The sequence below is a fragment of the Pleurodeles waltl genome, chromosome 1_2 (assembly GCF_031143425.1).
Source record: "Pleurodeles waltl isolate 20211129_DDA chromosome 1_2, aPleWal1.hap1.20221129, whole genome shotgun sequence".
NCBI classification, from domain to species: Eukaryota; Metazoa; Chordata; class Amphibia; order Caudata; family Salamandridae; genus Pleurodeles; species Pleurodeles waltl.
In genome coordinates this window covers 76,639,763-76,654,617 of record NC_090437.1, presented here as the reverse complement: position 1 = coordinate 76,654,617, position 14,855 = coordinate 76,639,763, and the positions used below count along the sequence as shown (strand labels likewise).

Sequence of the window (14,855 nt, the reverse complement as noted above, 5' to 3'; positions counted from 1 at the left end):
TTTATGGAAACACAGGCAACGCGCCTTTGGTTTTCACCATAGCAAAAACAAAACAGAGGTTTCCTGCTATGAATGTGGGGTAACTGCTGTATCAGTTATTGCGCCCAATTTTTGAATATATTTTCTCCTTCTGTCCAGTATAATCCATGCAAAGTTCACCTGCCATTACCTAGCAAAATGTGCATGCGGTTAAATTGTCGGTGTGCAAAACTACCATACTAGTTGGACTAACAGGCTCAGGCCCAAATGGTGTTTGCGCCCATATATTGTCCAGCCGTTCAAAAACCTGTCACGGCTCTGGGTGATTCAAGCTCTCTCTAATGGTCTTAACAGATGGACTCTGTTGAAATTGGTCTATTGTGTGCTGGCTAAATCTACTGAAATTTCAGTAGTCAGTCACATGCGTTGGCAGCTGGATCCAAGTAGGGCACATGGACTTTTGGATATTGGACACCATGGGTCCAACCAAGTAGTGTGTGTAATTGCAGAAGAGATGAGGATGTAACCAAGACCCCAATAACCATACGGTGCAACAGTCATCAAATAGTACCAAGAATCACAGGCACACAGGATGAAATGAAACCACAAATAACCCTCAATGTTAATTATAAGAACTGCAAGGTTTTGATGATGGATAGAAACCAGTGTGGTTTTCCCATAGTCTCTTTGGGTGAATGATGAGACCAAAGATGAGGGTCTGTGTGATAGGTAAGTGTAGTCGCAGGGTGGAATCAAGAAATTGTGAAGCCAGTGGACATGGAGCCGCAGCCCTCTTTGCCTTTCTCCTTGAGCACTTGTTGGCTATGGTGGAGTTTTTTCCTCTCTCCTTAATCTTTCTGTGTGAGTAGGTGGATTATCCACAGAGCCGACTTTGATAAGACAGTCAGGGTCTTTGTTTTGTGATTTTGTTTACGTTGCCTCTGGTCGGATGGGTATGTATATTGATCAACCAGCATGGAGCATTTTGGGGGTTGGCTCCACCACAGATTAACTAAACCAGCTTGTTGGGGACTGGAGGACAACAGTGACCTATAAGTTAAGGAAGCAAAAGGCGAAAGTTTCAGAGACAGGAATACAAAGGGCAAAGACTGGTGCCATTGAGGACGGGTGAATAAATTCAGGGATGGGAACCCACAGGCAGAGTAATTTAAAAAGTGGGGAAGGGTTATTGGCAGGAGTTTTAAGGGTAGGAAGTGATAAGTATGGGGTTTATAATATTGGGGTGGGGTTTAAGATTTGTGAGATGTGAGGCATTTTGCCAGGATGATACATGCAGACTTGTTCTATGAAAGCAGTCTTTCACACTTAGCCAAGTCTATCATGATTTTCTGTCATGACATGGAGCTGTTGACAGCTATCTTTTCATTTAAGGGCTGAACGCCGAAGTAAAACCTTGCTAGTAAACTCTAGTAGAAAAAATCCAAACGTTCTTGAGGCACACGGCGGATGGCAGTACAATGAAACGGTGTTTATGATCAGCAAAGCCACATCACAGTGTTTCACAGTGTTGCATTAGCAATAAAACCCAAATTATACATAATTGCAATTATTTTCAACAGTGTAAATCTACCATAAATCATCAGCAGCCCAGTCATGGCGCTCTTTTCCATTGGCCGCTAGTGGAGTTCCTCGTATAAACAAGAACACGTTGTATTTAAAAAAAAAACAAAGGAGTTAAGAGCTCTGGTGCCGACTCACTTTGAATTTATTGTCATAACACGACCCTACTCATAACAACTTACAACAGCGTGTTTTTTGGATGTCACATGCAGCACTCTACTTTGGTTTGGCATTAATATGCTCTAAAAATAACTTTACCTACGAAAGACGACTCTTCAGTCTCTGTTTTGTGAAGGCAATGGACGCAAAGAACGTTGACGCAAGCGTGTGTGTGCTGAGCATGGATACATTGTCAATCGAAGGTCAGTTCAATGGCTTTAGAGTGATTTAGAAATCCTAACTACATTGGTAATAGTTCTCACATGGGATATAATCCATCACTTTCTACATATAACCAACATGCAGCCAGACAATTGCGCTTTTGCGAGGGTAACTGGGATTAGTTTAGACCAAGGAGTGAGTTCAGATTAATTTAGAGACCTTCGTTACTGCAAACAGGTTCTGAGTGCCAAGGGGCCTTTAAGAGTGGGCACAGCTGAAGAGAAAAAGAGGGCTTCTGTTGCTATCGCCTTTCCAGAACTTTCTCGCAGTACATGCTCATACATCTGGGTGGCCTTGGATCTAGGCAGACTGACAGTATGAAGTATCTTGTGGTGATATTGTAGACTTTGTCTTCCAAGAAACTCAATCCAGCAACTTCCATGAGCTCTAAAATGCTTGTCCTTAAAAGTGATTGAGCTCACAGTGAAGTGAGGTAAAACAAACCTCACTCACACGGTGTGGTTATTATGGCGGCAGGAACGGCTTCATAACTGCCAAGCACCTCAAAGGGACTTGTATAGCTAAGTGCCCATCTTTTATTCCCCGGGACACTGCCAGGACCCTCACTGAGCATCTCCAACAATTTGTCTCCTTAACTGTAGCCTGTTGTTGGGATCCAAGCCTGGACCTGGCTATGTGAGTTCTAAGACAGAATTTGCAGACTCTCACTGAATTAAGAGTGCGCTGAAAAGGGAAACAGAGCTTTGGAGCATAAAAGAGGTGACTGGAACAACTCTGGAGAGAAAGGTGCTATCCAGGAGTGCAAGGCAGTGGGGAAGATCGCGCACCACATTTTAGAGGAAGGGGTAGAGGGATATCTAGGGAGTCCTGCCCAAGGAGACTAGCCAGCTGTTTGATAAAGGTGCAGTGGAAACCCTTGATATTGTTGAGAATAGTGAGTGCTCCTACAAGCCAAGAGAGGCAAATTAGTATACCTGAAGGCTCTCCCATTGGGATTGCTTCTGTGAAGTAAGAGTGACATGGGGAGTGGGGTCTACCTCAGAACTCACAAGTTCCAGTTAAAAAGGCACTACAGAACTAGATCTTAAACACGAGTAAAGGATAACATCCTACCAAATTATTGAGATCAAAATGTTCTAAACACAGTGATATGGAGTTAAGAATAGTATATCCATACTTTTTCCAATCTTTTTTGTTCTACACGATTTGCTAAAAAAACAAGACAATACAGCTGTATATATAGGGAAATTTCCAAAGAGTACAATCAAGAATCAACTGCAGAAGTCTGGAATACAAATAATGAAATAGGGCTGTACTTCAAATCACAAGCAATCAAATAGGAGAAGTGAAGAAAACAAACAAAAATAAAAGGAAACGAGGGGAAACGGTTGAAGACATTCAGAGCAATTGAGCTGCAATAACAATTTTGCCTTGGGTGTATACTTAAAAGTAACTGGATGACAACCAACTATGATTGCGCAATTGTAAATGTGGCATACTACAGAGGCATGCAAATTGTACTTCGGGGCAGATTTATGGAAAGAGGTGCTGCACCGAGAGCAGCGCCACTTTCCATGCGCCCCTTAGCACCCCCCTTCCACCACCATGTGTGCGCCGTATTTACAATATGGCGCACTATGGCGCAGGGTAGGGGGCAATAGCTACTCCTGCAGATTACATAGGTCATCATTCTAAAGAATGGAAGCCCCCTTCTAACACTTGCTCTTGAGCAGGCGTAAAAAGTGACGTAAAAAATGGCGCAAGGAAATCTCATAGATTTCCTTACGCCATTTTTCCGGCTCCACTAACGGGGGAACACCCCCTTTGCATACATTATGCCTGGCGCAGGCATAATGTAGCCCAAAGGGTTACAGAGTGGCACAATGTATGCATTGCGCCACACCCTGTCAATACGGTGCGGGGATTTCGGCCTTGATGGGCCAGATTAACATAAAAAATAATTACGTTAATGTGGCGCAAGGTGGCGCTAGGGCATTAGAAATATGCTCCTTACTGTGCCGACTGACAGGTTTAGAATAAGAGGCATATAGAGATGGACTTATCCACAGGTGAGGCGTGGCACTGACCTGTGGTGGAAGGGATCAAGGAAGGAGACCATGCAGATGTGCCGTCCGATCGAGTCAACTGCATTCCTGTTGCTCCCTTAACTGCCTGTACTCTGTGGTGGCATTAGAGGGCCTGTCTGACTGTCGGAGCATAGGATTCAAGGAGATTTCTCATCATCTTTGTTCAGGGGCATAGCTTCAGGGGGTTGTTTGGGTTGTTACACCCCCAATAAATGCAGCCATTACTTATCGATGTACGTAAAGCAGCAATGAAATTTCCAACACTCTCAGTATTGTCTTGAGATCTGGCGAAAGATTTGTGCCTTTCTAGCACTACATTAAGTTTAGACTCGAAATGTGTCGCCAACATCGCCACAGACATCTCACACACGTCTTTGGGTTCACCCTCAGCCCCACCAATGGTTAAGGGTTCCAGGCTGTCATAAATATTCCTGCCTTCAATTCCCAGATTGTGAAGAAGAACAGCTTGTTTCCTAGCTGGGGAGAACTTTTCTCCACCTATGGCTATCAAATACGAATCAAAAAGGTTTTTCCATTGTTTCCATGGAAGGATGGGATCACCTTTGTCAGATAAAAAGGGAGGTGGTTGGGACATAGTAGGTGTAGCCATGGTGAATCACACAAGTTTATCTCCTGAGCTTGCCAATGGTGGAGGAATAATTAAAGTTAAATAAGTTATCTGGGATCAATGTTTTCTCTTATTGTTCCAGTTGAGTAGGAAACAAGGTGAGTAGTTAAAAGTTCTCATACAATAAATAAGGTGGCAGCGGTCTAGTCTTTATTATAGAAATCACGGCGTCATGTGGTGCGCATGGAGAAAATGCAAATGCAAATGCAAATGAAAAGAACACAGCGTCATTTGAAAACGTAGCGTCAATTTAGCATGCAACGAAAACACCTTCAGTCTCTAAACAAGATGATGTGCGCGAGACAGGATGCAAGGAGAGAACGAAAGTATTTCCAGAAAATGATATTCTTCTACCTGAAAAATGCTGTTTTATGCCGTATACTGCAGCCAATTGTCGGGTCGGAAAACGTCCATTCGCTCGTGGCACCAATTAGGAATGAACAAAAAAAAGTTCTTAACAGCGCAGCAGCGGAGATCACTCACAGGCGCACAGCAGATCCCTCAACCACCGGTATTTGGAGCAGCGACTCCAAACGCCACAGGATCACTTCAGGAGAACAAGGTTGAGGAGACTGAAGGGAATGATGCCGAAACTGAACTCAAGAAGGTAGGTCACGATGGCAAAGAAAGTTTAGTGGGTTCTGGGTTGGTTCGTCGCCAGTGTTACGAGAATGTAGTCATGAATAGTTGAAGGAAGAGGTTTATTTCTCGTAACCAACCCAAAGCAGGAGATGGGATGAATACCGCCTCAACCGACACCAACAACCGCCACACCACAAATGGCTGCCTGGAACCACAGTGTCCACCAGGCTCCAGAATGAGAATCCTGGAACACTAACATCACCGAGGTTCCAGGCCTACAGCATGCCAGGTATATTACAACAGATACATGGAAGGCTTCTGGTGTGATTCAAATTAAAGAAGAAAATTGGGAGAATTAATCATATGGATTTGAGATTGGTAGATTGTTCAAGTGAAATTGGTGAAGATGGATGTTTTAATGTAATATGGAGAAATGTGGATGGCCCCTATCGATTAGTCCTGAGGAAGACCGTTGTGGAGCCGGGAGTCGGCCCAAGAGTGAGAGGGGGTCGAAACGTCGACGATGATGCTTTAGCCTGGATTTGTTTATCTTTGGGAAGGACTCAATTGGGGATTTAATCATGTTTAAAACAATATTGTGATTCAATGTGGTAGAAGGAATAACCAACAGGCGGCTATATATTTTTAAAGTTTATTTCTTTGATCGGTTTAGTGGGAAATTGACTATACTTTTTCTTTTCTGCATCATGAGCACTTGATCCATTTGCAATTTGTTCTGTCCTTCTTTTTTTGATGATACAATGGAGGATTGTAAATTTTGTATATACATGAGGAAATAATATATTTTGTATATGTAATAAAGGATGTTCTCATGATGCTGTATGTGTTGTTATGAGGGATGGGATGTTCTTGGTTATAATTGGTTCCTAGGGGGTGTGTGTTGTTTTGTAATACATTTCTACACAGACCCCTTCGGGTTTTTCTTGGGTTACCCTCTGTGGTTGGCAAGATATCAAGATACACCAGCATACTTTCCATATCTGTTTGTTTACCCTCGGAGCTTCTCGTTGCGAGCCGCTGGGCTCTTCCTACTAAACCATGATGTTCAGCTGCATTTCCCAGGGCAACCTCATGTAGGAAATCTTAGACCTCCAACTGTAAGTCACATCCTTCAGCAGATATAGGCAGAACCATGAATCAAAGCTTGATGGCCTTTCCAACATCTTCACCTTACTCTCAAGGTTTACCTTGGATGAGGAGCCTGTGGAATATCTTAACATTTTCCTCCACGTTCAACATCTTCATCTGCCCAGCCCCTAAGTAGTTTTCTTTTGTGGCTAGCTGCCCTTTAATGTCTTCGAAGGCCTGATGCAGGATAAACAATCACCGCTCTGTACAGCCGGAAGGCCTCAACTTTTCAATAATCAGTGCTTCCCCCTTTCCTCAGGCGTTAGCACTGATTATTGAACTGGTGCAGGACTCTGCTACTACCGGTTCCTGTGTCTCTTTGCAGGCCCCCGAGGGAGTCAGCTTCTCGTTATCCTACGTTTGGCCTCTGTTCTCTGTTTATTGTCTTTAGGAGGCATTATTACAGTGGTCTGGTGTTGTGGCACTTACAAGTGACTATCGTATACTCTGAGTTGGTTGTCATCTGTCATGGGGGAGACACCTCATCCTGTGCTTCGGGGTCACTCCATACCCACCCCTGCAAGGCGCTCCGCCCTACCCCTACACCCCCCCCCCTCTAGCAGCCTTCATGTGTGGCGTCTAACCCTTCTCTGCATCACGGAAGCCTGGAAGAATAAGAGAAGTGCAGCTTCCGGAAACTGGGATTAGTTGTGCATCACATTTATCAAGCACCTCGGGTTAATCCTAAATCAGGGCACTTAATGTGTTTTTTAGTTGGCAGTTCGTCTGCACTTTGTACCAGGGCAGTGCACCTTTTTCTGCATCTTAAGCACAGTAGTAATGTCCTTGATTGTTGGGGCCGAGTCTGCACTGGGCGCGCAGAGTGAAGCTCTACAGCCAACCACGGTAACAAACGCTTTCCACAACTCAAAAAAGCGTAAGTGGGGCTAATACAAAGCGATGCGGCTTCTGAAAAAGGAGCAAAATAACCCTGCAGGAAGGCCCCAGGGAAGAAAGCGCGCTTTCGTCCCTTGTCGTGGATGTATCGGGATTCCCTTTAAATAACTTGCTAAAGTGCCATTTTGATCTTTACAGAAATCCATGTGTTGCTCTATATTGATATGCAGATTTATCATATTCCTTGCCCTCAACATGTTCTTAAATGGACAGTACAAATAAGAACATGCAGCAATACCTGCAGAGAAGTTCAATACTTATGTATTTAGTACATCACACATGTGCATATAAACTTAGATAAAAACGCATATAACAAATGTGATGATGTCACTCCAGTTCTTTGCGCCCAAGTATTGCTGCTGGCATTGTGTAACACAGGACCCAGATACTGCAGTTTCAGTGAATTGCCAAGTACCTCAGCGCATATTTACAAAGAGTTCATGCGATGCAGCATGGCAAGTAAGGTTGCAGACTGTTACTTTGTACGAACAGTAGAGAGCAGCAGAACTGCCCCACATCAACGTAGAAGTGGTGCAGTGATGCGCTCTTCCTGAGCGCATGCACTTGTGGCCATCAGGCACCAACGAAGACAACCTTGTCTCATAGTGCAAGGGGTGTCTGCGCCATGATCAGTACCGTTTTTGTGCAGAAAGGGGTATCTTCATGCACAAAACTATGCTTTAAGGTATTTTCCTCTTTGTATTTGTGCTGCAGAATGCAGCACACATGCATAGTTACAAATGAGGCAAAAGGAAGACATTTCTTCTTGTTGCGCCTGGCTAGGGGAGGCTCAGGATTTTGGAGCAGATGCCTGTCTTCAATTCTTTGTAGGTGGGATTTGCCTCAAAACCTATGGGTTGTTGAACGTCCATTCACCACCCAGGGAACGCCTCCTTGATGCAAAGTAACCAAACCAAGGCAGCACATTGCGCTACATTACTTTGGGTCACAAATAGCGCAAATTTTGATTTCCGTTGGTTTGTAATGCCAGCAGAAGACTTTACGTCAGGTTATAATAAAAATGTAACACAAACCTAAAGCAAACTTTGCAAAGCTGGGCCTAAGTCTTTAGGCAGCAAGGTTTACAGTTGGTGATTTGCAAGCCTCAAGGCTTACTCATGGAGGGCGGCGTGCAGCAGAACGTCTAGTTCTGTCGCACATGCAGTACTCACAATATAAGATTTTGTTGTTTGTTGCTGTAGCTATGGACGTATTCTCTCTACCTTTAATATGTTTTATGGCATGAACTAGTTTTAGGAAAGTAATTTCGCTGTTACTATGTAACGTCTCTGTCTGTTCTTCAAGTGCAGTATCAGGGATTACAGAAGCAGAGCTAATGCCTCTCTACAGCCTCACACAATTGTCAAATTCACAAGTTGGCCTCAAACTTTTCAGGGAAACAAAACAATTTCAAATGCATTATTTGTTCTGTTTGTCGCCTCTCTATTTAACAGTTCAGATGAAGCAGTCCCTCTGACTTTGTGAACTGGCCTCAGACATATCCTTTCCAGCAACACTGCGAGCAAGATTTGAGGAGGACCATCTCTAGTGAAAGGTGTGAGTCTTAAACTAGCCTTTTCGGCATTCTTTTCTGTACATATAGATCTGAGCAGGCCTCAGACTGACCTGCTGGAGTTGGCTTGTTCCAGGGTCATTCAATAAAAAAAAGTCTATACCTCTTTGTCTTGCAAGATGAAGTTTCAAGGCAGCCATCCGTACTTGGCGTCTCAATGAATTCTAGAGGGAGAGGGAACATGCTGGAAGGACGAAACAGCAACCCTGACTATCACTAAACCCTACGGAGCGTCCTACAGCCACTGAAGCTACACACATCTGGGGGGAATTCCAACATGGGTACCTCACCTCACATGTACTCAGGTTATCTCATGCCCACACCACATGCAATCTGGGGCTAAAGAGGGCATACAATGTGGAATTAGCAGGTAGAACAAGTAAGCCATCTCCTCGCTGGGGCTCAGGTAAAAATACCTGTATTCCACCACTGTGGTCGGCTGCCATCAACCACTGGTGTCATAGGTTGTTCATGGGGCACTAGCCACCCACATAGAAGATATGAAGCACCTAACCGAGTCTGGCACTATGTTAACGAACACCATACCAAAATCAGGCAGAGCACTTGTCAGGAGACTTATGACAAGAGCCACCTGCGTTAGAAATAGCGGATCAGCAAAAAGTAGTAAGATGAGAAGCAATTTGTTGTACGGACCCAGGGCTAGGGGCTTTCAAAACTCATGCATAATGAGTTTGAGAAGCAGCAAGTAGTGTTGCATGAAAAGAGCCGAAACCAACCCAGAGCACAGGTTCAGAAAACAAAACAAGCACACCTTAAAGCCAGAGCTGTTGGGCTTATCACTGCGTGTCACTTGCTTGGTGTCTCCCCTCCATGAAGAATTAGTTTAAAATAGATGTGAAGGGTTTGCTTTCACACAGTGGTGTGATGCAGTGGCTTACTGTGGAGTTTGTGGACTTCCTCTGAGGCTGACAATGGCGATAAAAGTATTATTTTGGTATTCCAAAATAACTTTTAGATAGTATAAAAACTGCCTATAAAAGCACACATCTTCCACTCATTGTGACGATGTCGTAGGTGGGAGTAGAGATGTGGGTTTAATTGACTACATCCTGCTCCTCCTAGGGCTGTGCTTCTGGGTAATTTGATGCCGTCGGTGTTCTGTACGTTGGCGCTATGAGGGACATTTTGGGAAAGCTGAGTGTACCAGGGCACGGACACTACAACACCTTGCTCCTAGTGGAGTATGTGTGGTGTACTTAGCACCACTGCCTCCTTTTCACTGCAGTAAACCAGTTCACAGCCTCGCTCCAGTGCTGCCTGGCCCTTCAGGCATTCTTGGCCACCACTCACCATAAGACTCTTAAAAATACACGTTTTAATAGTTGCTGTGCGTGGTTGCAAAATATGTTTTTGAGCAATAAAGATACTGTATTAAGCAGTAATATATGCATGCCTTTACTTGGAATGTCACCGAAGATGTTTTAAAGAACCATCACAAATAGGGTTTTTATGTGGCTGCATTGTGCGACGGGCATGGTATCCCTGGGCCCAATGCGATACTAAACGTAGAATGTTCAAAAACAAACGCGGCTTTATTAAACATAACAATACCATCCTTCCATACCGTATTGTTACACTTTGGGCCACGCACGTAAACACGTTTATGTTGATAAAACCAGTGCTTTAAATGGGCCGGTACTGAGTACCGGCATTGTTGTTATTTTGAGACGGAGAATACCTGCACTTCTTGGGAAAACGTAAAACTTTGAATTAGAGAGTACCGGCACTTCTCAGAAACTTCCATTTTTCCGTATGAAGCACTGGATACACCACCTGTAATGTTTTGTGCGGCCCGGAGAGACTCACCAGTAGGGAAACAATCCCAGTCACAGCGGTACCATGTGGAAATGTCCTCGCCCCTTGCCCTAAGCAGCCACAGGGGCAGGCCAGACATGCCCTGGTGCTTGCAGTGTCTGGATTTATTCTTTACTAGGGTCGGGCCGCCGATGCCACTGCCATTTCAAATACGTGGTTTCAGAACGACTCCCGCACATGGAAATACAGGTTTCTTAAATCACTCCCTGGGCTGGAACCACTATTTTTGGCGCTCTTCAACCAGGATGGTGCTACAGTAAAATAATGTTTTCTCTTTGAAATTTAATGGATAATCAAATTGTTGTGTAATGCCGAAGGTTTAGAATGTGCACACCATGGTCAGATCACATGATATTTGCACTGTTGCAAAAATGCAGCAAATGGTATTTTCCACCATGCTGCTCCTGGCGGAGGAGGTGAGGGGAGCCCAAAGGGCTTTATTTCATTCCATTCCTTGCGCATCTTTTTACCACGACAAAAAGAGGAAAACAGACTGAAAATCAATTGCAAAATATACAAAAAGTTCTGTTTCCGTACACATTGCTTTATGCATGTAATAGTTTTCTAACACTAAAGAATCCTAATTTGTGAATGACGGCTATAACACGAAGAAGCAGATGCCGCACTATGCATGCTGAACTGATAATGGAATACAGAACAGATTATATTTCTCAAAATTAATTTCACCTTTCACATTTTAAAAGTGGAGTAAACTGTATGTTTTTCATTTCTAATAGTAAACACAATAGATATGAGATAGTTGAGATAGTTCAGTTTGCAAACAAAAAGCAGCGCAAGTAAGCACCTGCTCCATTTTGCAACTTTGCAAAATATATGTCGTGTGGCCAAAAAACGGAACCTAAGAGCACTTGCTGTAACAATCGGAAAGCTTTGTTCGGATGCTCTCCATTGGACTTCAAATATTTCATTCTTGTTCCCAAACTTTATTTAACTTTGAAGAGTCCGGTACAAAAACGATATTGCACTAGAACATTTCATCACTGCCCAGCCCCCGCCTCCCTGCAGCCTGATACCGAGGAATTCCGCGCATTATCAGGGTAAAGGCAGACGCGATTACCGTGAAACAGACACCTTTCAGCATTAGAAATACCAAGGACACGACCGGAATAGCCACCTAATCTAGATGCCGAGCTACTTACAACCAGGCAGGACGCAGACTTCTCCTAACAACCAATAACACTTAACCCTAGACCACTCTGGCCTGGAGTCGGGTTTTAATAGAGGAGGTGGAGAACGGGTGATAGAGGGAGGTGGAAAGGATAAAGAGAGGAGAGAGGGAGAGACAGAAAACACAGGTGGAGAACAAGACAGGAGGGAGACGAAGAACGAGAGGAAACGTCACAGGGGAGGATGTTGTTGGGGGGGGCGGGGGGGGATAAAAGGCCCATATTTATACTTTTTGACGCTAAACTGCGCTAACGCAGTTTAGCGTCAAAAAATTTTGCGCCGTCTAACGCCATTCTGAAGCGCCATGCGGGCGCCGTATTTATGGAATGGCGTTAGACGGCGCAATCAGACCGGCGCTGCCTGGTTTGCGTGGGAAAAAACCACGTAGACCAGACAGCGCCGGCGTAGGGGGAAAATGGCGTATGGGCGTCTTAAAATGGGGCAAGTCAGGTTACGTCGAAAAAATCGTCGTAACCCGACTTGCGCCATTTTTTTTCGACGCCCATCCCCCATCAACATGACTCCTATCATTGTAAAGATAGGAGTCATGCCCCCTTGCCCAATGGCCATGCCCAGGGGACTTCTGTCCCCTGGGCATGGTCATTGGGCATAGTGGCATGTAGGGGGGCACAAATCAGGCCCCCCTATGCCACAAAATTTTTTAAAAAAAATACTTACCTGAACTTACCTTAATGTCCATGGGATGGGTCCCTCCGTCCTTGGGTGTCCTCCTGGGGTGGGCAAGGGTGGCAGGGGGGGTCCCTGGGGGCAGGGGAGGGCACTCTGGGCTCATTTTGAGCCCACTTGTCCCTTAACGCCATGCCTGACCCAGGCGTTAAAAAGCGGCGCAAATGCGCCGTTTTTAGCCACGCCCACTCCCGGGCGTCTCTTTTGCCCGGGAGTATAAATACCACGTAAAGGCCTGGGAGTCATTTTTTAAGACGGGAACGCCTCCCTTGCATATCATTAACGCAAGGAAGGGGTTCACGCTAAAAAATGACGCACATTCCGGGAACTTTGGCGCTAGACGCCTCTAACGCCATAGTATAAATATGGCGTTAGTTGGCGTTAGTTTAGCGTCGAATTTGCGTCGAAAAAAACGACGCAAATTCGGCGCAAACGGAGTATAAATACGGGCCTAAGTGCATACGACTAAAGACCGAGATGAAGTGGCACAAACTGCATTATGAAGTGCTAAATTAAACAGACAAGAAGAGAGGAAAGACAGGAGTGGGGAGTAGACCTGCGGCCAAGTATCTAGGGCTTGATCGAACAGTTCAAATCTGAGCTGGTCTGTACAACCTTGGAGACCTCTGAAGCTACTCTTTGTTTGGAAAATGCAAAAAAAAAAGACAAGAAAATCAAAAAACAGGAAAGGGTAATAGGGGCTGTTACCCAATGATTTTCTTAAAAGCTGAACTTGAACGTTAGTGGATATGAGAGCTGCCTAGTTTTGGTGGTTCCACCTCATGCCTCTGTTGCCTTCGACCGACGCTTCCTTTCTCTGCCTCACACCGGCAGGTTCTTTCATAGCCCAGCGTTCTCGCTTTTCACTGTTTTTATACATCTCTCTTTCTCTTTCCTTCCTCTTATCTGCCTTGATCTGCTGATAGACAGTAACCCACCGTTCCCGAAACTAGGAGCCAGAGCCAAACCCGCAAACCACCGGCACAAATTAAGCACGGTTATGGTGTGCCCGACTGGATACATATTTGCTCGCAACAAGAGACCGACGTCTCTTTGGGGATGTAGTTTTGTGTCGGGATACAGCTTACGCAGCATTGTTGGAGTTGGCAGCTTGAACAAAAGTTGACAACTTCAAGCGAGGGAGTCCTAAAACTTGGCGGGGGATGGGGTAAGAACAAAGGGGTGCTACGGAGAAAGTTAAAAAGTGAGAGTGGAAAATAACGAGGCAAAGTCAGGAGGGATGGTGGTTAACATTTTGTGGTCAGTTTGGGTGCCAGACCAAAGCACTCCCTTTGTGTGGGGATGCTCGTGATTTTGCCGGTTACTCGGGCAATGAGTTTATTCACGGTCCAGTCACTCTCCCGAAACTTAAATCTAAGAGATGTGCCCATCGCCTAAACCAAGGAAGTTGTAATCATCTTTCAATGGCCATGGATGAGCAAATCCCACCAGCACAACGTGGGCTTCGAACTTCAGACTGTGGGTTCCGATAGCACCACGGAGAGATGTTGGGTCAACACAACGCCCAGCCCTCTCCCCCTCACCCTAAACACAAAAACACGTCGGGTCGGACTTTTGTCGTTTACACTGAACAGCATCCCCATCGCGCAGTGCGGGTGATTTGGACCGCAGCCCGCCGCCCCTCATCCGGGCTCCCATCGCCCCTCCTCACACCATCCTCGCTCTCTCCCATCACCGCTCTATTTATAGAGGGAGCCGCCGAGCTTTGTCCCACTTGGTGACAGCTGAATATTTTGACCAGATATGGCTTCCATTCTGCGACCGAGCGGCACCCCAGCATCGAAGAGGATGCATCCCGCATACATTGGGGTTAGGCAAACAACAGCATAAGCCAGAAGGGGGAAAGGACCGGCGCCACTTACCCCAGGAGCTCTGAGGTGTGGATGAGATCGGCTGAGCGGACGAACTGTTGCGCAGCCTCCTCCAGAAGTTGCCGCAAACTGAGCGTCGGTGCTGCTGCTGCTCATGCAGTGCCGCGCCAAGGGGATGGACTGTGCTGGGAGGGGCGGGCGAGCCTCTCCCTCGCGCCCCCTCTCCCTGGACAGCTCTTCTAGGCCCGGGCACAGCTGCTGCCACTCTCTGCTGCAAAGCCCCACCCAGCCTTATCATCTTCATACGCCGATTTCTTACACATACATTTACCAATAGTTTTTATAAACTGCCCCGTGTTGTTGTTCCACTTCGCAAAACCCCTAGGATAGCAGGAAAAGAGAAGGTAGGTCAGTCAGGTGTGCAGGCGAACAGATCAGGCAGTGTCGGCCTGGGGCCCTGAGGTGGTCGTAGGCCGGGAGCGCGGACTCTGACA

The 14,855-nt window shown here is 45.6% G+C and overlaps 1 protein-coding gene across 3 annotated transcripts in view; it reads right to left on the bottom strand.

Moving 5' to 3' along the window:
- The window catches only part of TMOD1 (tropomodulin 1), a 476,820-nt gene extending 462,289 nt beyond the window's left edge, over nt 1–14,531 (bottom strand). For 2 of the 3 annotated variants that reach the window (XM_069236536.1, XM_069236542.1), the window contains exon 1: nt 14,413–14,531. The gene's annotated coding sequence lies outside the window, so the exon portion shown is untranslated. The remainder of the gene's footprint in view (nt 1–14,412) is intronic. The other variant, XM_069236532.1, reaches the window with a different exon arrangement.
- Between the last annotated feature and the right edge of the window lie 324 nt (nt 14,532–14,855).